General features: G+C 40.3%; 1 protein-coding gene and 1 long non-coding RNA gene across 6 annotated transcripts in view; one reads left to right on the top strand and one right to left on the bottom strand.

The window, feature by feature from the left end:
• Positions 1-892: 892 nt before the first annotated feature.
• On the bottom strand, positions 893-7,893 carry LOC107500061. The gene is made up of 3 exons (XR_004950445.1): positions 6,779-7,893; positions 6,423-6,626; positions 893-5,889 (listed from the first exon to the last, which is right to left on the bottom strand). It is a non-coding gene; the product is annotated as an uncharacterized LOC107500061 (long non-coding RNA).
• A 447-nt stretch (positions 7,894-8,340) lies between these two features.
• THRB (thyroid hormone receptor beta) overlaps positions 8,341-23,770 on the top strand; it is a 319,642-nt gene continuing 304,212 nt past the window's right edge. The window contains exon 1 of one of the 5 annotated variants that reach the window (XM_016124883.2): positions 8,341-8,550. The gene's annotated coding sequence lies outside the window, so the exon portion shown is untranslated. The other 4 variants (XM_016124877.2, XM_016124879.2, XM_016124881.2 and 1 more) reach the window with 4 other exon arrangements.

Genomic DNA, 23,770 nt, shown 5'->3' with positions numbered 1-23,770 from the left:
GGAATCTACATGATACATCATTATCACCCGAGTCCATAGTTTACAAAACAATTCATTCTTACTATTGTACATTCCATATTTTGGACAGATGTATAATGACATCCATCATTGTTTTATCAAGTAGAATATTTTCACTGCCCTAAAAATCCTCTGTGCTCCACCAATTTATCCCTTCCCCCAACCCCAACCTCTGGCAACTGATCTTTTCATTGTCTCCATAGTTCTGCCTTCTCCAGAATGCCACATACTTGAATCATAAACTGTGTAGCCTTTTCGGATTGGTTTCTTTTATTTAAGAACATGCATTTAAATTTCCTTCATGTCTTTTGATGGCTTAATAGCTCATTTCTTTTTAGCACTGAACAATATTCTATTGTCTAGATCGTTTATTTATTCATTTATCTACTGAAGGACATCCTGGTTGCTTTCAAGTTTTGGCAATTATGAATAGAGCTGCTACAAATACACGTATGCAGGCCTTTATGTGGACATACATTTTCAGTTCCTTTGGGTAAATATCAAGGAGTGCAATAGCTGGGTTGTATGTTAAGAGCATGTTTAGTTTTATAAAAACAAACAAAGAAAAAACTGTCAAACTATCTTCCAAAGTGGCTGTATCATTTTGCATTTCCACCAGTAGTGAATGAGAGTTCCTGTGGCTCCCCATCCTTTCCAGCATTTGATGTTGTCAGTGTTTCAGATTTTGGCCATTCCCGTGTACATATCTCATTGTTTAAATTTGCATTTCCCTGATGACACAAGGTGTAGAGCATCTTTTTGTGTGTTTATTTGCCATATACCTTCTTTGGTGAGGTGTCTGTTAAGATCTTTGGCTCATTATTCTTATTCTTGACTTTCAAGAGTTCTTTGTACATTTTAAATGAGTCTTTTATTAGATATGTTTTATGCAAATACTTTCTCCCAGTCTGTGGCTTGTCATGGTGTTCTCTTGACATTGGCTTTGGCAAAGCAGAAGTTTTTAATTTTAATGAAGTCCATCTTATTGATTCTTTCAAAAATTATTCCTCCAGCTTTATGTCTAAAAAGTTAGGGCTGTACCCAGGGCCATGTAGAGTTTCTCCTATGTTATCTTTTTAGTTTTATAGCTTTGCATCCTACATTTAGGTCTGTGATCCATTTAAAGTTAATTGTTCTCTTTTTTTTTTGTATTTTTTAATTTTTAAAAAATCTGTTAAACTCACTGGGGTGTCAAGTTAATTTTTGAGATGGATATAAGGTCTGTGTCTAGGTTCCTTTTATTTACATGTGGATGTCTAACACCATTTGTGCTATCCTGACCCTGTTGTATTGCCTTTGTTTCTCTGTCAAATGTCAGTTGACTATATCTATGGGGATCTATTCTATTCAATTGATCTATTTGCCTATTCTTTTGCCAACATCACACTGTCTTGATGATTGTAGCTTTATAAGTAAGTCTTGACATTGTGTAGTTTCAGTTCTCTTTGTTTTTCTTCTTCAATATTGTATTGGCTATTCTAGGTCTTTTTCTTCTCCATATAAACTCTAAAATCAGTTTGTCAGGATCCCCAAAATAACTTGCTGGGATTTTGATGGGGATTACATTGAATCTATAGATCGACTTGGAAAGATTTGACATATCGACAGCATCTTCTTATTCATGAGCTTGAAATATATCTTGGTTTATTTAGTTTTTCTTTCACTTTGTTCATCATAATTCCTTTTTAATGTTATGATTGAGTGCAAAAATTGAGTAGAAATTATTGAAAAAAATACCAGAAAAGAACATTTGGTGACCTGAATTTATAGTCCCTTGCCATTAATTAATTAAATCCAAAAGTGATGGCAAATTCAATCTGTAATTATCCAAACAAGCAAATAAAAGCTTTCTGTCATTTCACTTACATATCAAATGGAAAATGCTCAGGAAAACAAAGAAGCTGCTTTTCTGTCTTCCCAAAAGAAACTGCCAACATAGACAGAACTTGAGCGCATTTCATTTTTGCCCCATAAAGTAGAGCATAATACCAAAGCCTGCTTTAAAATATTAAATTTCCCAGGTTCTTAGTTCAGTTAATGAATGCAAAAATATTGTTAGAAAAAATAAGGAGCTCTCCATAAAATAAATGTCTTTCTCTTGTCCTTGAATAGAGATAAAATTGCATATACTTTTAAAATGTGAAAGCTGGGAGGGATTTTAGGAATTACATAGTCCAATCTCTTACACTTATTCATGGGAGGACCAAGAAAAATCTGACTAGGCCAAGAGAACATAAGTAATTATGAGCATGGCTAAGTTCAGATCAGCTCCAAAACCAGCATTTGGATATATCTGGATGACTTTACTCTCACCTGTATTGGAAAAAAATTCCAGGCACTATAGAAACCAGATGTTAGAGAAAGGCATTCTAACTTAAGAGTTAAGTAGGAGCTAGGAAATGCTACAGAAAAAAAAAAGATATATTCATAAAAAGATTTTTCTAAGAACAGAGTCATTTTCTCCAAAAGACCATCATTAAAGGCTAGAATTCATAGATCAGCAAAGGAATCTGTCTGCAGAAGATATTATTTTGGCAAATCTAAATTCAGCCATGTATCTGGGTTTGTGCTCGATCTTTGCCAAAGATAGGAGTGTTCCTCCTCTTTCAGAGAATTTACATCCTGTTCATTGGCATGAAAGCCCCACAAGGGGAGGGATTTTGACTGTCCTGCTTACTGCCGTCTCTCTCTAGAGCCTGCAATAGGACCAGCCCAGGAGTAAACAGTTTGTAAATATTGTTACAAATATAGAAATATTTGTCGAGTCAATTAATTTAGAAAAAAAGAGTACCTTACAACATTTAAGCCTTTGGCATTTTTCTAAGTTTTCAAACACCATAAATTAATTTCTTACACAATAACAATAGATCATATTCACTGATCATTTGCTATGTGCCAAGCACTGTCTTCAACATTATCTATCCATTATCATGGTTATTACTCACATCATCCCTCTCAAGCAGCTTGAATAATCTCTCCATTTTTACAGATGAGGAAACTGAGGTGTGGAGAAGCTAAGTAACGCACCCAAAATGATTAGCAAATGTACAAACCTAGAGCTCAAATCCTTGGCCAGCCCATTATCTGGCATGAACCACAGAGGAGGGCTTTGCATGAAATCTCCACGAATGGAAACTCAGAACTCTTTTGTTTTCCCTGCCAGTTCTCAAGTTGTTTGTTTGCTCCTACTGTATCATTTTTAGATGCTCAAAACATGTTCTGAAGTTGCGTCTGTAGGAGCTCTGTGACTAATATTTTAAGCAATGCTTTGTAAACTTGGGATGAGGCAAGTTTATTGTAAAAGAGAGATATAATACTGGAAGATAGGAAATATCAATAAGACCTACATTGCCCTCCAATTGAGAATCTAATTTAATCTGACAAAAGCAAGTAAACTCAAAGTTATGACTGTCATTCCAGATATGACTCATTCAAGAATTTTAGGATCAGAAAATAGCCATAATTATAAGCTTCATATTATATGTGTTATTGCATCTAGATGAATTAGAATTTTTTCCATGAAAATGACTAACTCACTTTATTCACTTCCTAAACAGAAAGAATATTTTGCAGAATTTTTAAAGTTATATTTCCATTTTTGATACATATAAACATTAATTGAAGTACAATTAATTGACATGTTTTGGGAAGATGGGTCAATAACTAAATTTCTGTGATTGACAAAGAATTTAACAACATACTATATTTTCATATGCTCATAATGAATATAGGTTATTACAGTCCAATTAGGAATTACTCTCTCAACTTAAATCTATCTTTCAGATGACTGAAAATCAAGATTCAATTTAGAAATGTTTTTGGTATCCTTAGTTTAATGCTTTGTTTTCACCATTTAAAAATTCCTAGTAATTTTATCTTTGAACTTGTGTTTTGTTAAGTTACATCCGATGGGACAAATAGAGCGTTTGCATGAGCAGAGGAAACACAGTCAATATACATGTCCTTGGCTGTTCTTCCCTGCTCCCCTCATATACAGAATTCCAGTGGCCCCAAGATGTGTGAGATATACTCAGCAAAACTCAAACTGAGTACAAGGTAAGCATGTTACACCTTTGACTGAGTAAGTTGGAAGCACTGACAACCCCAAAAAGCTATGTTTTCCATTCCAACCAGAACTTGCTTTGAATGAATGCAAGAAGGTGACAACAATCAAGAAACTCTATCAAGAAACTATCTTGCTAGTGTTTCTCCCCTGTATTAGCTAACCATTTATTCTGAAAATAATGACATTAAAGGAATCCCTTTTCCATTTAGTTCTTCCTTACTCATCAATATAGTAAGTTAAAGATAGCGTTAGTAGAATGAGCACATTTCAAGAAGTAAAATAAAAAGTTCTGTTAGTTTTGGGCTGTGTTTCCTCTGTTCTGATAAGACCAAAGCATATATGCATTTAAAAATTACAAAAGACATAATGCAAATACTAAAAATACAAATCGTGTAATTTTTTGATTTCACATATGAGTTAAATGCTCTTTTGTTCACATTTAAAACCAGCATGGCATAATGTAAAGATGAACAGTAAAATTGATATTAATAATTTTAAATGTTTATTTTTCGTAGAATGATATTAAATAGCAAATAAAAAAATACCATGACAAATTCAAAGAGAGGACATTGAAGAAAGGAGATAACTTTATATAGTGTACCTTTAGTGGTACTTCTTTCCTGCCTTTTGAATAAAGAGCCTTACATTTTCATTTTGCCCTGGGCCCTGCAAAGTTTGCCAGCCATATCTGTCCCTCTTTCTGGTTTCTCTCAAAAGTTCCATCAGCCACGTTCTGCAAGAAGTCTTACCTGATCCCCTCAATTCTTTGTGGGCTATTGTGGCTTCCTCACCGGCTATCACGTAGTGATTTCTGTTTATATATTTCTCATTACACCTTCGCTCTTAAATTAGAGTTAATTTTGAACATGTCATCTCCTCTAATTGTCTTTCCTGAACGGCAGGGACAGACTGAGCATTCTTACTTGTCTGGGCATTGACCAGAATCATTGGAGCCCTCATAGCTAAAATAAATTCCAGGAACTAATAATGAACAGATAGAATCAGAATCTCCAGGGCTGGTTCACTTCTCACAGCTAGCTTGAGAAGTAGTTGTTGAATGAATGAAAGAATATCAATGGTTCCAGAACCTGGAATGGTCATTCCTCTGTTTCCAACATTCCCTGGTAAAATCTGGTCTATTCTTGATGGACTATTTCAACTGCTACCTAGTTCTGTGAAATCTCCCGATTTCTACCCTCACCTTCTACACCCACATCTTTAACTTCCTGACCTCAAGTTCCTTACCATAGAGTAATTATCTCTGACACTGAGAAGATTCTAATTGAATTTTACTTCTCTTATTAGGCTCTGGTAACACTGAGGGCACAGGAGAGTGGGGACTATGGTAAGGCAAGTGATGACTTACCTTGGACACAAAATTTAAGGGAATGTCAAAAACTTCTGTAATCAAGAGAAATTATATTTTAAGGCAATATTTTAAAAATAAAAATTAATGCGATAATCATCCATGATGAACGATATATCAAAATTTTAAATAAAGACGGACTCAACCCTGTATTGTCACCACTGGCCTCATTTGCTTCAGTCTAATCCTAGCTCTGTTGGATCCTATGTTTAATTCATCTTCTTATGCCAGTTGTTGTTGAAGGAATGAATATATGAATGAATTGCTCCCTTGAACCAATTAACCAGCTTGAAAATTATAGATCCTACCAATAAAGATGGCTGTAGTGGAATGTGCTCATGGATCATGAAAACAGGTTGCTTGTGTCTTCTCAAATCAGCTGGATTGAGACTGACTGCCTTCAATCAGGTCCTCATAAAATTTTCCTCCATTGTACCTCCTAGTGTAAAATCAGAAAAAAAAAATGCATATTCTGTTGGTAATCCTTTTTTACCATCATGCAGTCTGTAAGATTGCTCTGAGAGGGTGGATTCAAATGGAATCCTAGTAGTTCATGCTGTTTTAATAATGTTGCATTGAAATTTTCTTCCCCATTGTTATAAAACATTATTGCGATCGTAGTCTCATGAATTGTTTCAATAACGCCACGTTATTTCATGCTTTTACTCTGTATTTCAGAAGTTTCCAGGCAAAATGAGATCAGAAAGACAAAGTTATTTGAACAAAGGGATGAAAAAGTATTTATACTTCATTCTCTGTATGTTTCCTACTTAAGAAAGAATTTAGCTCCAAGTTATACATACTCAAAGAAAGAAAAATATAAAAAGTTCCAGCAACTTTTTAAGGCCTATCATCCACCATTGTGAAGGAAGATTGGCATCACGCCCACACACACCCCCAAACCCCCAAATCCGACCCCCCCCCCCAAATACACACACCACCACCACCTCTCCTTATTACAAAGTTGTTTACCTGCTCCGCGGCCCCTGCGAAGCCTCAGCTGTCAACTGCTGTGGCCTATCAGAGCCAGGCTTTTTCCTCAGTGGCCAACTTTTCCACTCACAGTTAGCCACCAGAGGGCCCCCTGTTTGGAACAAACGGTGCAGACTCCACAGCTTTCCTTCAAACTAACCAAAACATCCCGGAGCAGCTTTGGCTCAAAGCTCAGGAACTTCCCTGCAAAGGAGAACAACTTGTCACAGCTACAAAACTTGCAAGTCCTATGGTGCAGATTTATTACGAGTAAAGAATAAAGCATGGATTTATCGCCAAGGGCCGAGGAGAAATAAGGTCCAAGGAGTCTAAAGGGAGAGGCCCCTCCCTCTCACCCGGGAGCCTCGAGGGTCTGCGACTTCTCTCTGGAAGCGCTCTGAAACACTGCGCTTCAGGCGCCAGGAACTGTTTCCGGATTCCTGACACCTGTGATGGTTAATGCTGTTTGCAGGGGTGATAGCAACTCACCCCTTTCCGTGGAATGCTCACCAGAAGCTGGAATAAAACACACGTCACTGACTGGCAACCTAGAAAAAGTCTCCTGAGAAATCATCTATACGTAGTTCAGGCAGTTCAGGATACATACAGATCGTCATAGCTCTGTCCCATTGTTGTTATACGAAGAAATATTTATATTGAATAGTGAAGTAGAATTATTTTAATATTACCTATAAGAATATAACTGTACACTGTCGTCAAAATAGGTTGCAACTATAGCTTCTTAAAGACTACATTTTAGCTTTTGGGGTACGCACTATTTTTACAAGCATTCTTCTAGCTGTCTGCTTCATTTTCTCTCAATCTGAAACCCTTGGCCTATATGGGTGGGGAGCACTTTAGAAATTCAAATTTGCTTGGGCAGGGCAGAGCTTTTCGAGAGTATAAATGATTTTCGTCTTCCGGTTTAACTTGTACGTGTCCAGGGCAAAAACAATTTAACAGGGTGGCCCTTCGAGAACCTATGGAGTGTCACAACCCCGGCACACATCCCCCAGGATATGCGTAATGACGTGAGAGTGTCTCCTTCAGGGGCAAGCCAGGTATTTTGCAAACTTCCATGGAGGCAGGGGGATGTGATGGCAAGGGAACGCCAGACGGCGCGGCCGGTGGGACGCCCCGGGAGGAGCCAGAGCGCTGTGTCGGCCAGACACGCGCCACAAGTGGTTTGGAGAAAAAGGGAAGAACGCAGCCCGTCAGGGCAAAATAAAGCTCGAACAACTGGAAGTCACCTCCTCCCCGCACCCTCGGTCACTGGTCCCCCATTCCTTCCTCTTTGCCTGCTAGAGGAATGACGCCCAAACCTGAACCTCCGCGCACACGCAGCCGGGTGGGTGGATGCGCGGCCACCAAAACCGCCGCGACATTTCCATCCGGGGGGGTGGGGCACCCTGGGTGGAAGGCTCCGCTGGGACTGGGAAGAGAGGGAACGGCTGAACCTGGGGAGGCAGGTGTGAAGGCGGCCAGCCAGGGTGGTGGGTGCATAGGACGCGGGGCGGGGATATGAGATCCCGGAGTGCCGGACAGGTCAGGGAGCCGGGCGGGAGCCGGGCGGGGACCCGGCGAGGGGCGTCGGGTGCCAGCCGGGCGGACCCGGGCGGCGGCGGTGGCAGGGCGTGCGGCCGGGAGGCCATTTCCTCGCTGCGCCCCTGGCGGAGCCGGGTTTGCCTGCTCTTGGCCGCCGCCGCGCGCGTCGACAGCCGCGAGGGCTGGAGGGGAAACCAGGTCACCGGTTCGCAGACGCGTCGTGGAGCGGGTGCCCCGGGCTCGGCGTAAGGCAGCGCCCGGGGAGCTGGCCGGGGCGGGCCGGGCGCGCAGGGGGCCGGGAGAGGCGGGGACTCCAGTGCCCCGGCCACACTCGCTTCCTACGCCTATAAAAGTGGAGTGGCAGGGGAGGGCTGGCGCGGCCCTGGCGGCGGCCGCCTCTCTTCGCCCAAGGAGTTGACATTTTGCAGGACTCGCGCGACGTCCCATCGCCGGCGCTCCCCGGGACCCCGCCGCCGGGAGGAGGGGGCGGAGGAGGGTGGAGACTGCGGGGCTTGGCCAAGGAAAGCGCACATCCTCGGGCGGGCGGCCGTGACGCGGCGGGGATTAACTTTGCATGAATAATGTGAGTGCGCTTGGAAAGGAGACCTTCTGCTCCCCGGGCTCGGGGCTAGCGCCCGCCGGCCACCTTCCCCGGGCAGGGGCGTCCAACCCAACCGGCTCCAGGGCACTGGTAATTTGGCGAGAGGACCGCGCGGAGGCAGGGTGAGGGGGGTGAAGGAGGAGGAGGGGGCGACAGTTCCAAATGTCCGGAAGGGTGGGCAGGACGGTGACGAGGGTGTCGCGGGAACCTGAAGGGGTGCGGGCGGCAAGCTGAGAGCGTGCAGGCGGGCGGGCGTGCGTGGGTGGGTGGGGGTGTCAGCCGCCCTATTACCTGCCTCCGCGGGGTTTCTGCGCCCCGGGTCTGGGAGAAGGTGCCCTCTCGTGCTAGGGCACCGCGCGGCGGCACTCTGGGAGGCACAACGTGGGCAGTGGTGGAGCAGGGTGGCCGGGGGCCGCTCCAATCGCAGCGGCTGTTTCTCAAACCCCAACCCGGCTGTTGACAGGCTCCTTGTGAAATGGAGTTTGGCATCCTCAGCGCCGAACCGAGTGGAAGTTTCCATGATGAGGAAGTTCTGTGACACGGGGGTTCGGAAAAGGTTGGCAGACACGGGGGTGGGGCGGGTGGAGCGGTTTAAAAGGACTGTGAGTCCCCCATCCCCCTTTATTCTCCTGCCCCGGAACTGCCTGGTTTGGAAAGAATAATCCTGAATGTTGGCGTGCGCTGTTGCCGGTGCCCGGAGACTTGGCTTCTCCCCACCTTCTCAGGGAGTCGGTGGCGATTTCGCTAGCCTGCTAGGTCGCACTTCTTTGCTTTGCTTCTCTTGACGCAGCATCTTCCTCTGAGTCTCCTGAAGTTGGTTCTGATACCAAGAGTTGTGCCAGCTGTGCGCTCCCTCCACCCCCGCGCCACCCCTCGGAGAAGGACTAATTTGGGAGAGTTTTTTTACTCCTAGTGGATTTTGCCCTTCTTAGCTGCAGTTGTCATTTTGGAAGAGGATTTCCCAATGACCATTGTAGGATTATTATTAGTGCTAATTCTTAAGCCTTCCGATTTGGGGGTGGGGTGAGGTGGGGTGTAGCATGGGGTGAGGTTATTATTATTATTATTTATTAAAGGTTAAATGTATAATTTCCCCCCAAATGGGAAATTGTAAAAGGGTTAGAAGCATAACATTTTGTAAAGTGACTCAAGGAAGGAGAAAAGCATTTACCTGAACAGAGAAGTTCAGACTCTCCATCTTCCCCTCTCCACACACAGTTATAATTTGTAAAGATTCAAACACTGCCCCTAATCAGTAAATAAATTTGAAACAAAGTCTTCCTTTTAGCATGTTACTGTCTCAGGTGCTAGTGAGATTCCATTTGAAAGACTTGTTTTGAAGTTTAAAAAATAATACATTCCTTGGACAGTTAGTATTACTATCAAAGCACAACCATTTTTATAATGATAAATGTATTGGGTAATATAGACCTGTTGGACAGTATCTTTACATTATTTGGCTTTATTTAGTTTAGTGTGCTTATTTACACTGTAATAACATAGAGCGTGCACTGGATTACAAATTAAAAATTGCATTTTAATCAAAATATTCCATGATTTATTCTGAGTATTCACCATGACTGCTCCTTAATTCACTTCTGTTCACCTCTCTTATTCTGAAACAAGTCATGGACTAAGAAACTTTTTTTTTTAAGGTGTCTTGATGAAAAGTATTTTGAGCGATGGATGTTTTTAGCAGTTTTCATGGCACTTGGCTAAGTGTTTTAATTAACTTTAACAAATTCCATAGTAAGCGATTTGATTGGGGTATCATATGGGAAGGCACTGGCAAACAACCATTTATTATTCGTGATTGTTAAACAGATACTATCACAATTTCATTTTTAATGAATTTTAAAGTTTTGTTACACATTGGAAATGGGACCATCTGTTAGTAAATATGATTTGCTTTTATTTTTTTGGCGAGTAAAAGTAAGTGATACTGAATATAGCCATAGAACTATTCCTTTATGGAGCAATTTCTGTTGGTATTACAATTTAAAGGCATAATTTTATTGGTATTAGAATAAAGTAACTGACTTTACAAGAGGAATAAACATTCCATTTTCTCCCTATATATTCTTTGCAGTAAATTCTGCTGTGCGGATGAATAAAGACAACTTCCTTTTAATTTACATCTTTGGGAAAAGGTGATTTCTTAAAATTTCCTTAAGAAAGTTGTAGATTCTTTCCCTTTCTTGGGGTTCTTGCACTGGGTGTGTGGAGCCACAAATGGGATTGCACTTTTCTGTTTTTAGTAAGCTCATCTTTTTGATGAAATTCAAAGTAAATGCGATTGGTTTCTTTACCTCCTTTTGTCATCCTAGTGTAGTATGGTGTGTCACCTTCTTCAAAAGCCTTTCTCTTGAGCCAAGTCAATCCCCCATTCCTTCTCAGAACCATCACGCTGTTTTTTACTTCCTTTCTTTCTCCTTCCTCGGTCTTATTTGCAATCTGAATTGTTCATTTCAGTTGGTACTTATTGATTGCCTGTCTTCTGTGTCTAGAATAGAGTCTGTGAGAAAAAGTCTCAACTGCTTCTACAGAATCTTGAACAGTGCCTGGCACAAAGGATATACTGAACAAATCTTTGTTGAAAAATTAATGACTGTGCCCAAACATTTTGTATCCCAAAATATCTGACTAAGCATCCCAAGTGTGTACCAGTTAGGTATGCCAAGATCTGTGCCATTATACGAGGGTGTGCCATGTGTATGTAGTTCAGGTGTCCCCACCCCTTTCGTGCTGAGAGGAAGCCCCATTTTGTGTACGTGATGAGCCAGAGAGTTATTTCTACAATTTTTCCTGGGGCCATTTGCCTTGACTACATGGAAATCCTCAGCAACAGTTTGTCTTACTTTGATTCCCTGAAGACTTTGACCTTCAACACCCTGGGTTTCAGCAACATTTTTTATGAGTTCCAGAGGTATTGTCAGTGCTAAGAGTGAAATTCCAGGTAACAGACATCACCCGGTGATAGGAATGCCTTCTTCCTCAGGAAGTTCTGCCCCTGGCAACCTCAGGAAACCAAGTGCACTTGGTGGTATCACCGGTCTACAAAAGTGGTGGTTGAGGAAGGGGCATTAAATGGGATTGTCAGGATCCCACACAAGGAAGAAATGCCCTTGAAAATCGATTTGGAAATAACCTGTGTTGTAAGTAAAATCAGTCAGCCTCTCCATTTACCCTTTTTCACAATTCCTTAATCAAATTTTGAACCAGATGACAGTGGGAAACATTACATTATCTGAGTTTTCAAGTGACTGAGGTGTGATACCCAAGGGTTTATCTTCAAATTAGCTTTTTGTGGAAATGCTTTGACAGTTGAGATTCAAAGGAAATTACAATCGATGAATATAGTAATTTGTTTTTGTTTATAGGGTATCGACTTTCAGAAATGTGTCTGACTGACTGAGTAAAAATTCCACAAAATGATGAGACTGATAAAAACGGTAGAGGAAGAAAGATCGAAATCTTATAGAGGAGTAAATATAATTAAACTGAAGTCCTAAGCGCTTATTGCTTTCGAGTATTTAATTTAGCTCTGAGCTTCTCCATAGCCAAGTTAATAGAAAAAAAGGGGACCTGGAGGTGGCAAGCATGCATTTAAGTTGTAAGAATAGAACAGAGAACATGTGTAGACTGCTTATTATGGTGCCTGACAACTAGTATATGCTCCTGTGAAATATCAAATCATATAATGGCCAAAACTTGAACTTCAATTCTACAGAAAATGAAGTAAAGTTCTTTATATGATCATGTCTTTTACCACCCTAGAGGATGAAAAATTCAGAAGACATAATGATGACAAGTAATCCAGTGGAAGTTTATCTTGGGAGCCTGGGCTATCATGGTCCAGCAGTGGAGATTGTCCCCAGCGCAGAAATAGAGCTCCGAAGGAAATAGAGCTAGAGGAATGAATGGTTAACATGTTCTTTAGGCTGACTTTCTCAAATATCCAGTGTCTCAGCCAAGCTTTTGACTAGAGCAATCTGAGAGGACAGGACAGCCAGGTACTTCAAAATGACACTATGGCCATAAACCTCTCTGAACAGGTGGCCTTGATGCTTTGTGCTTTAGTCTACATAGCTCTTCCCCTGCAGGGAAGTTTGTTTCTAGTAACCATATCTGTCTTCCCTTCTAAATTGTGATGAGGGACCATGGGTTTATTCATCTTTGATTCCCTAGCTCCTAGCAAAGAACTTGATGCATGGGCACAGGAAAATGCTTGTTGAAGGAATGAATTGAGAGTAAGAAAGGGCAGTGCTTCTCTTTCTCTTCTGATGTTTGTATTGTCATTTTCTGACTTGATTTTGCCCAAAGTGAATGTTTTCTGCCTGGATTGCATCACATGTCCGTATCACAGCTGAATATTTTGCTCGTAGGGCTTAGTCTAATGTCTGGCTGGTTGAGCAATGGATAGCAAGTTAACTTCTTGCTTATTTAAAGTCATTTTAGTTGCTTGATTCGATTCCTCATTCAGTCTATAAAAATGTGTGTACCTACTACATGCCTGACAATATCCACATATTAATATAAAGATGATTCTGAAATGGTTTACGCTATGATAAAATGGGTCTGCCTACTGAGACCTCTCATTTACCTCCCTGGATGAAATAAAGTTATTTTCATCTAAGGAAGTGATTGTTTTGTGGTTTCTGTAGCACATGCATAGTAGTGTAAATTGCACTGGGATTCACCGGGGATTCTCTTGGTAGCCACATAGTGTGAGATTGAATATGTTCAGGCCAGTGAGTCTCTAATTAAGAATGTTCATTCTCCACTCTAAGTTCTCTAACCTATTAGTCATATGGCATTTGAGAAAGGGGAAAGGGAAAGATTCAAATCACTGAGTCACAAGTAAGGTATTTCCATATCCTCCTCTCAGGAATCTGGCCAACTGACAGCTTAGAATAATGATCTACGTTCAGTGCTAATGTTGTTTTGTCCATACTGTCCTAATTTTAAGAGACTTTGGAGACTTTATGTCCTGGCAGCTCTTCTTGTGCAGTACTATTTTTATTGAGTGAGAAACTGAGCTCCACTGTGAACTTAGTATCTTTTCCAAATAGCAAGTCAGGAGAGCCTGGATTTAGGACCCAGGAACCTTGACTCTGTCCTGGTAAGTATATTGGAGCCTTCGCCCAGTGACAGCCAGATACACATATACATATACAAATACAACACATCTATGTATATTATAACGTAGTGTGTACATGACAATATAATATTTACTATATATGTATATATACATATGTGCGTATGCAGCTGAGAGTGGACTCTAGATGGGGCACTTATAACCATTAGGAAAGGACCGATGTGAACTAAGTTATTCATTCAACTTCCTAGTTACAAAAGAGCCTTCAAGGATCATGGCTTCTCTTCTGTGGTCAAGAATTTAGGGATTTATTCACAAAGTCATGAGTGATAAGCTGATTAAAGCAAAAGCTTTGACAAAAGAATGCAAATTGACGGCAGATATGCCTTTTTAATTCGAGAAATATACCTCCTTTGGTGTCTTGGGAATGTTTGAGTGAAGAGAGTGGAGAAGATAGTCATGGTTTTAGTAGCATAATGTATAATCATGACATTCGGGAACCCATTGAGTGTTCTGACTCTCGTGACACGAAGTTCTATGGTTCTCAAGATGATTCAGATATATTTTTCCTCTTTTCATTTCTCTTAGAAGACTGTTTTCCCAGATTTCAGCAATAGTTGCACAGAATGGGTGCTCAAAAAATAATTATTAACAATCACGACATTCCTGGGTTTGAGTCGGTTTTTTCATATTTCTCTTCAATCAGCGTAAATGTCTCACCAGCTTGCATGTTCATGCATGCAAACTCTGCTCCTGTGACAAATGTGTGTCATGTTCTCGCATACAGTGGAAAAGGCACTGCTCGCCCCTGCCTTCAGCCATGGTTCCCATGCCCAGCTTCCCAATCACAATGAGAATTCCACAGTCATGCCGATGTCCCAAGCCACAATCTTATCATCACTTTCAGTTCCTCTCCATAATCCTGAATATTTCGGCAGATCCTCATCTTCTTTTACTTTTTCTTATTTTACTATTTATGTTACTCTATGGCACTTATGTCTGAGAGATCCTGAGTTTAACATCTTAGATGCAAGAGTTTTCAGAGCCTATTTTTATGTTAATGTCCACTATGAATATCCAAGAAGGAGTGTAGGTAGCAAAACTTACTTGGTCACCAGATATATTTGTGTATGTGTGTGTGCACGTGAGTGTCTGTGTGTGTGTATAAAGCTTCAAAGGGCTAAAGTTCAATGCAAGATGTTGTAAGGAACAGTTCATAATATTACACTTTAAAAAATTAGTCTCATTTGTTTTCACCTCTGACTACATTTTATATTAAATGATAATGCAAAGGAGCAGTATCAGGCCCCACCACAGAACCTTTTTACTATTTCACAAAAAATCTATCAGTTTGTATACAACACTGATTAATGCTGTCATTGCTAAAGTGTTTTGTGATGATGTAAAAATTATGCTAAATTGCTGTTACTTTTAAAATATCATAATCATAAAATATACCTTTTCTTGACTTTATTTCTGATATTTAGCTGTATTAATTTACATAAGCCAGAAAAATACTCATTTCCACTATATGTGTTTTTGTTTTCTTTTCTGAATTTACGTAAGCTTCACTGCAGTTTCTACTCCACTTCCAGCATCTGGAGATCTAGAATAATGTATTTATATTTGAATGATAGCTACAACAGGGGAAAGTATCAGGTTATATATTCTTGGATTATCTTTTAATTTTAGAAAAGAACCAGGGGAACCTCACAGAAAAATTTCTTTTAAAAAACAATTTAAGTGGTGGCCCATGCAGGTAGGTGATGAACATATCAATTTATCCTGTGGTGTAGTAGTTATAAGGGGTTTGGAAAACATCTTGTCCCTCTGAGGCCTCCTGGAAGCAAAAATTCAAGGCATTTGACTTTTTAATTTGATCTCACATTCTCTGGGTTGATAAACATAAGGTGTTGTAAAGCATTCATTTACTGTTGATTAAGAATATGTGCTCAGATGTATCTTTATTGAGGTTGCCAAAAAAATAAAGCCTTAAAATGTATAAACTTACTTTATTATTTCTGAAGTCTGTCTATACCTCCTTCTCTCCTCCACCTCCATCCATTGCCTGTGCATCGGGCATCTGCTGAGTGCTGGGCTCTGTGGTAGATGCCATGACACCATGGTGAACATTTAAAAATCCTTGCTATAAAGATACTCAGAGTATCCGGGGATAGTGTACAGGAATTGATTTAGTGTAGAATGGTGTCTCTCAGCCTCTGAACTACTAAAATTTATGGCCAGATACTCCTTTGCTGTGGAAGGCTGCCCTGAGAATTGAAGGATGTTCAGTAGCATCCCTGGCCTCTACCCAGTAGATACCAGTAGCTCCCCCACACTCCAGTTAAAGCAAGGAAAATGTCTCCAGATATTGCTAAATGTCTTATGGGAAGCAAGACTATCCCCATTGTAAGCTGCTGCTGTAGAGGTAAGAACCAGGGCTGTGGAGTGGGAATGTGTGGGTTCATATCATGGCTTTACCTGGCTTCATTGTATGGGCTCATTTTCCTCATCTATAACAGGTAAAAATTAAATGAAATAATGAAGCACTTGATCCATAGTTAAATATTCCTAAATATTAGCTATTCGTACTGGTGGTGGAATTAATACTTAAATAGGCAATTATAATATTGATAGGTTCTGTGGTGGCTTTAAGTACAATGTACAGTGATAACCCATAGCTGGTACTGGGGAGAATTCTAGTCAGTAAGAATTCCATATTACAAATGCACGAAGTGGGGTAAAGTGCAAAGTGTTTGAGGAATTGCAAGGACCCCAGGAATTGCAGGGAGCCTGGTCTGACTGACGTATCAAGGACCACAAATGAGGCTGTTGGAGCAGACAGGAGTCACATGGTGAAGACTTTCCTGACCACAGTAAAGAAGATAGTCTTTGTCTTGATAGCATGAAGAGACAAAATGTTCAGCAAATCACATTTTTATTTTGGAAAAGTTCTTTGGGACAGGTCTCAAGTGAGAGAGAATGGAAGTGATGAGCCCAGTTAGAGGCTCTGAGAATAAGCCATCGACAGACGATGCCTGCCAGAGCTGAGGCAGTTAGATGGCGATGTGACGTCTTTGGGAACAGATTTGACTTTCTCTAAGATGTGGCAAAATTTTTCTAATTTAATTCTAATAATAAGTATTTTTAGCAAGTTGGCTCTTCATTTGGGGAGATTTCAAGTTTAGTTTGAAAGCAAATTACGTGATAGATTCTCTTTTAAATGTTTTCAAATGGAAGCTTTAAAAACCATCTCACAACTTATTAATAGCTGAATATTATTCAAGAGTTTCTCTGCTATTGTACATACATGCCTACAGTCCCTGTGTTAGAAACATGATTCTACACAACTACATTGAATTAGCATTGTGGTGTTGACATTCATTATTTAGTATTAACTGTTGGTTCTCTGACTGATAGGGATTTTATTTCATTGACGATCAAAATAAGAGATGGTAGAGAATATGAATGAATGAATGAATGAATGAATGAATGTGACATTCTGGTAATACCACCTAAAAGAATAAAAATATTTTTCTCAAGTCTCAACTTATCTGAGCTTTAATTTTCTTAGTCATAAAATAGTGGGAGTAGATAAATAATCTCAAAGTTATTCTTAGCACAGGGGTTGGCAAACATTGTCTATAACAGGCCATATAATATCTTCAGCTTTTCAGGATGTAAAGTGTCTGTTGAGACTGCTCAACTCTGCTGTTGTAATGTAAAAGCAGCCATAAAGAGTATGTAAATAAATGAGCATGTCTGTGTACCAATAAAACTTTATTTACAAAAATAGATGTTGGGTCGTAGTTTGTTAACCTTTGCTAGCCCAGTAGGAGGCCAATAGAGATGTAATATTAGTCGCATACAGTAGCTTAAAATTTTTTAGTAGCCACATTATAAATAATTAAAAAACAACTTGTCAGTTTAATTTTAGTAAAATATTTTATTCCACCCAATATGTTCAAAATATTGTTAATATATAATTGAAATAAAAGTATTAATTATGTATTTTACTTTTTTATTAGATCTTTACTATCTGGTATATATTTTACACTTGTAGCACATCTCAGTTTCAACTAGCCACATTTCAAGTGTTTGGTAACCATTTGTAGCTAGTAGTTAGTCGTAAATGTGGCAACACAGCTTTAGCCTTAAAAATCTATAATTCTATCAAATTCCATGTGAAAATAACTCATATACGTTATTTCAAGCGATTGAGACGCTTTCTTTTTCTTGCCATATATATTAGTTAGTAAAAAAACTATACTCTGAAATAAAATTTAAAAATGCGCAGTGGCTCAAAAACTAGAAGCTTATTTTTCACTCATATGAAGTTAAAAATTGCCCTTTCTGATTGATTGGTAGCTATGCTCTACAGTCATTGAGAGCGTTCGTCTGGTCTTGGCCTCCTCCATCTTCAGCTCATGGCTACCAAGGTCATGCATTCATTGCAGCAGACCGCAGAGAGGAGAATGAGAGTGGAGAAGTACTCAGGCTTCTAAACCACCTTGGCTTGGAAGTGACACAAAATCATTTTGTTCAAATTCCACAAGTGAAAACAAATTACATGTCCCCACCTAAATGAAGCAGGGTGGGAAGGGTGGTCTCTACTGAGCAGCTTGCTTTCCGCTGTTGACCCCATCTTGTAAAAAGGGGAGCAGGAATTATTTGGTGAACTGTCTTTGCCACACTGTGCAACTCTGTTTTTTAATCCTCCTGTGGCTCTCATCGCATCATTGTGTCGTTACTTTTGAAGGCGTTGACAAGTGATGGAAACTCCATCTTTATACCAGTGAGGTAAAATAATTCTAATTTTTGCTGCTGTGCCATCCTCCTATCTGATCTAAGTCTGTTTCCTCACTCCTTTCTCACTCGTAGGGGGTCGTCTTTAATCTTGCCGGACCTAGTGTTTCCTTTTAGTCTTTGACCATCATTTTGATTTCCTGCTTAGGTCAGTGTTGGTCAAAATGTGCACATAGTGTTGGGAGTTTGCGACCAATCCTGATATTACTGGCACATCATTAATGTGCTGCTTTTTTTTTTTTTTTTTTTTTTTTTTTTTTTTTTACAGGAAGCTAAAATGTAGAGTTATCAAGGATCAGAGACCAGAGCTGATATTTGGTGTGTTGACAGAGGTAGTGAGGCCATTTTCCTGGTATCATTTTATAGCTTTAGACTGTTTAAATAAATGACTCATTATATAATATTTTGACTAAAAATACCAATTTTCCTCATATTTGTCTTACTTATCATTGCTTACTACAATGGGCAGCCCTCTTCTATCCAGTCAAAAAGATTTTGCTGTTGTTGTTTTCTTCCCAGATTATCAATGTGCTTTATCAAGTATTCAGCCAGATCTATAGAAGTACCTCCCATGAAGGAAATTTAAGAGGGGCATGAATAATAAAAGTGAGGTATGTGAAGGGAACAAAGGCGCCCTTTCCTTCTAATTATTCGTATTTTATCTTTCTGGAAACCTTACCATTTAATTATTATTAAAATGTCTTATTCAAAGAAGTAGGGAAACACAAAGGGCACATGCATCTTGGATTATTATGAAATAAGGCTAACCAATGATAAGAAGTGTCATGCCGAGGACACATAGAAGAACAAGAAGTAATTGTATGCCTTTGTATTAACCTAGGTAAGGCTGTCTTCAGCTCCACAAGTCTATTTTTGTAAAATATTTTGATATTTTTGAAAATTAAAATTTGCAATATTAAAAAATGTCATCCTGATAAATGCCTCTCACATGCAGAATTTAGCTGATTCTTGATATTCCATAATAGCAGAGAAATGATTTTCTCCATATTCCCCAACTTGTTACTGGCCCATCAGTGGGGTCTCTGGTGCTCAGGCTAACCCATAGTATGGGTGCCAGTAATGTCCTCTTTTAAAGTCCTGGCAGAAAGGAAAAATACCTTCTCATGCTTCCCTTATAGGCCAAGCGTGTTTGCTGTGGGGAGGGTAGAAACCGGGGATCTTGGGTGCTGGAGTCGATGGCAACTGGGTCATTGGAGAGATCAGTGTGTAGGGATGGTGTGGTAGACATCTATACGGGTTAATTTGGATGCCTGGCCTTTCCACCTTCTTATCTATGGTTTCTCTGGCAAGTTACTTAACCACTTTGAACTTCAGTTGCCCCATCTGTGCAATGGAAATAATATTGGTATGTACTTCACAGCGTTGTGGAGGCAATTAAATGAGTAATGGCTATAAACTGTTTAGCATATATAGTGACTGGCGAGTGCTCAATACATGTAAAACTATTTTATTGTCATTTTATTTATTTTATTTTATTATTATTAGAAAAGTTGCAAAACTGTTAAGTAAAACTGCATCTTGGAGGTACGGGGCATTATTGTCTAAAAGGCAGGAAGTCAAAGAGAGGGACCTAGCAGTCAGTCCAAATTTCCTCGATAGCTTTGTGTCATTAGTTGTTCTTCATTTAGTTTTTGAATTGTTATTGTACGCTTATTGGTAACAATATCCTTTTTATAGATAACCTAGCATTTGTCAGCCTCAGGAGATATGTTCCATGGTCATTGAAGTTAGTGAACCCTCAGGGTTTGTGGAAAATGAGAATAATAGATGTTTGGGTACCAGCCCAATATTCCAGCCCCTGGAATGCAAATCTAGCTCTCCCACTTATATTGAATGTGGGGCTTATGCTGACTACCTTACTTCTTTAATAGCAGCTACTCCCCTCCCTTGTTTTGATACTTTTTTTACCATCCACATTCAAACTCTATCCTTCAAACTTCAGTATATATTTTCCCTTCCATTTCAACCCAGCTTCCCAGAATCCTTCATTCAAGGAGCTCCCCAAATCCTGCTCTGATTAATTAGGATTGAGATCCAGATTCTCTCTGCTTCTGCCCTGCTGAAACATGCCTCCTCAGCAACTTTCCTTCACTATCCCTTCCAGCCCTTGTCTAAAGGTAATATTACATGTTTAGTCATTTTCTATATATATATATTTCTTCACTGTTCAGTGTCCAAGGCTCATATTTGTCAATGAGATGGTTATTTGCTAGATTCGAAGTCCCAAGAAGGCAGGGACTGTGTGTTAAACAAGTTTAGTGGAGCCTAGAAGTGTAGGCCCAGCAGGTAGGTTCTGAGTAATGATTTTCTTGCTGTTTTGACCGACTACATGTAAGCTGTTTTCATGTAATTAGGATGAATCTAATTTTAAAATGAACAACCGTGTGTCCTCAGATGAACCAGAATATACACTTACAAGGCCCTGCTGTCCTGCGTTATAAGTAAGGGAATAGTTTGTCCAGCAGAAAAGCAGTGCTGTTCTTTTAACAAAAAAAAAAAAAAAAAAAAAAAAGCTATCCATACATAAAAACTCAGATAGAAGATCTTCCCAGCTCCTCAGTTAAGTTGACAAGAAACCAGAGCCCCAAAGTGGATGTTCTCTGCAAAGATGAAACCCTGCAAAAATCCACAATCCAAGAGGAGTGGCTTCTGAGGATTTGTAAAGAAAGGTCCTTAAGAGTAAAAGACCCTGGAGCTTGGCAGCCTGATTCCTTAACTTGTATGACAGCAAGGACTTCCTTCGGCAAAGAGTTCCAGTTTCTGCAGGGACAACGTTCTGAGGCTGTTTGGAAAGTGTCAAGCTACACGACTTTTTAAATGTCTCTTTTGCTGATGTGAAAAGCCTCTTGGACACATCACTGCTGTGGCATCTTTCACAACTTCTAGCTTTTTTTGTGTGGCCTTTCTTTTTCATAAGATTTTTAGTGTCTCAGAATCCCCATTGCATGGTAGATGAGTTATCTAACATCACCCTGAGGGGGTTTACAATTCATGTCCCTTCTTTGACTAGCAGTGTTTTGAAATACCTCTTTCATTTTTGCTAATTTTGTGGTTTTAAATCCCCACTGATGATTCACGAAAGTTTCATTTGATCTAAGGCAGTCATTCCTCTTTGTCTTTGCCTTTTCCCAGCACTAGAGTAAGACCCCCTTCTCAGAGTCAAAGGTTGTTACTTATTCGAGTTCTTGCAGAAGTTGGACTTTAGGAGCATTTGAGACTAATAGGGATAATGTTGCTTTTTCTGCAGTTCTTGAGCAAAAGATGTGGTTTTGCTTATTCTCAATGGGAGAGAGAGAGGAATGTACCCAAAGTTGTGCTTCTGATGGTCTGAAAGAAATGGGGCCCAGAGGAACCCAATGATTCTGTGCTCAGGCCTTGAGGGAAAAAAAAATCAGCTGTCTTTAGGAGAGAGATACTGGACCCAGATAGCCCTTACCTTAGAGAAACCAGAGGATCAAGTGGCTGACAGCATAGAACATGTGCTTCATAATTACCCCACCCACGAGGCAAGGGAGTGCATATTTGTTTGCCAGTACCTGCCAGAGATTAGCTGAGGACTGCCTTCAAAAGCCATTCGTCGATTCCCTGGCATTTCAAGACTGCCACTTGGGCAACGAAAAGCACGCATCCAGGCAAAGAAATGCAGCTGTTGGCCATTGTAGGACAAGCCGGTGGGTATTGAAGTGGTGCTCATGGAGACAGGGTCAGGGCACCAGCATCATCTACTGAACTTTATCCTTCCTCATCACTGGCACAGGACCATGCAGGGCAGCCTCTAACCCCCATTTCCACCTGAGGATCACTGGCATCCTTTGGACTTCTGCTTTGTTCTCATGAGGTACAGACTGCCTTTAACTGGAGCAGTGGAGCTGACTCCACCAGCAGTTGGCATAGAATCAACTAGACTGAGATCTATTGAAATAGGAGGCACAGCCAGATCTTTTGCCCCCTTCCTCAGTCCACCATCTCTCTCCCACACTGCCTTCATTTCCTCTAAGACCCTCTTCACCTGAGGTAGCCTAGAGGTCCTGGTGTGTGCATTTTCTCTGTGTTTAATAGCTTCTGTTCTTGCCTATACCATGTCCTTCCTGTCCCCCGCCCCTAGAACAGGGTTTCTCAACCTCGGGGCAATTGATATTTTGAGGCAGATAATTCTTTGTTGTGGGGAGCTGCCCCGTGCATTGTAGAATGTTTAGCAGCATCCCTGGCCTCTACTCACAAGATGGTATTAACAGTCCACGCCCAAGTTATGACAATCAAAAATGTCTCCAGATATTACCAAGTGTCTCCTGGGAGGCGTAATCATCCCCATTGAAAACCACTGCCTTAGACCTTTGTTCCAAATCTTAATCTCTCCCTTCCTCAAGCTCTTCAATTATGGTTACCTATCCATTATATTCCTGGTCCTCATGGGGAATGGGGAGGCATACCAAACTCGGGTATTTGAACATTTTCCCCAGTTGATTTGATACACCTGCCCTTCTACCTGCCCATGTTCTGCTCCAGCCAGGAATCACTTTCCTGGTCTGTCTGTCTGTCTCTTTTTCCTTCCTTCCTCTCTTTTCTCTCCATCTGCATTGTGGACAACTGCAATTTGGAAGATGCCACTTTAAATTTCTGCCTACTTTTTAAAGGCTCCTGCTCAATTTAATAAGGCAAATATTATAGTGGCAAATCAGCTAGTAAAATATATAGTATAATGTAATGTATTATTATCCACTTATTCTTTTATTAAACATCTCTCCAGCACCAAATATGTGCCAGGTACATGGTTGGGTAAAGTGGTAAGTAAATACTCCCTTTTCGCTCCAGGTAGTTTAACAAAATGATTAGGAAGAAGATGGCCTTATCAAAGCTAAGGGTACTTTTATTTTATCAACGCATGTATACCCCCAAATTATGGAGGCTGGTATTGTTTCAGAAACAGTTACAATTACTGGCTTGGTATTTCTTAGTTTGGGAATTCTGACTCTATAGTTTCGGATTATGAAATCAGGTTTTGAACTATAGGAATTACTTCTGTCACATTCAGAAGTATTTTATGAGCGCAGTCCACCTTGACAAGCAGGTTTCACGGTTTAACAAGTTCCTAAATGAAACGTTAATAAATATTCCACACTCTTGTTTGCCAGCACCCTCTTTTTTGCTGTTCCTGTGCTGCCTTGCCCAGCAGTCCACATTTCTAGGTAATCCCTCCAAAGGGGCTTCTAACCCCTCAGGGGTGTGTGTCCTCAGCGCCAGTGGAGGGGTCAGGCCCTGTTTGGGGCAGTGTTAGCT

This window comes from Rousettus aegyptiacus, unplaced genomic scaffold (genome assembly GCF_014176215.1).
Source record: "Rousettus aegyptiacus isolate mRouAeg1 unplaced genomic scaffold, mRouAeg1.p scaffold_m13_p_4, whole genome shotgun sequence".
NCBI classification, from domain to species: domain Eukaryota; kingdom Metazoa; phylum Chordata; class Mammalia; order Chiroptera; family Pteropodidae; genus Rousettus; species Rousettus aegyptiacus.
The sequence above is the reverse complement of the archived record's forward strand: the minus strand, read 5'-3'. Positions and strand labels throughout refer to the sequence as shown.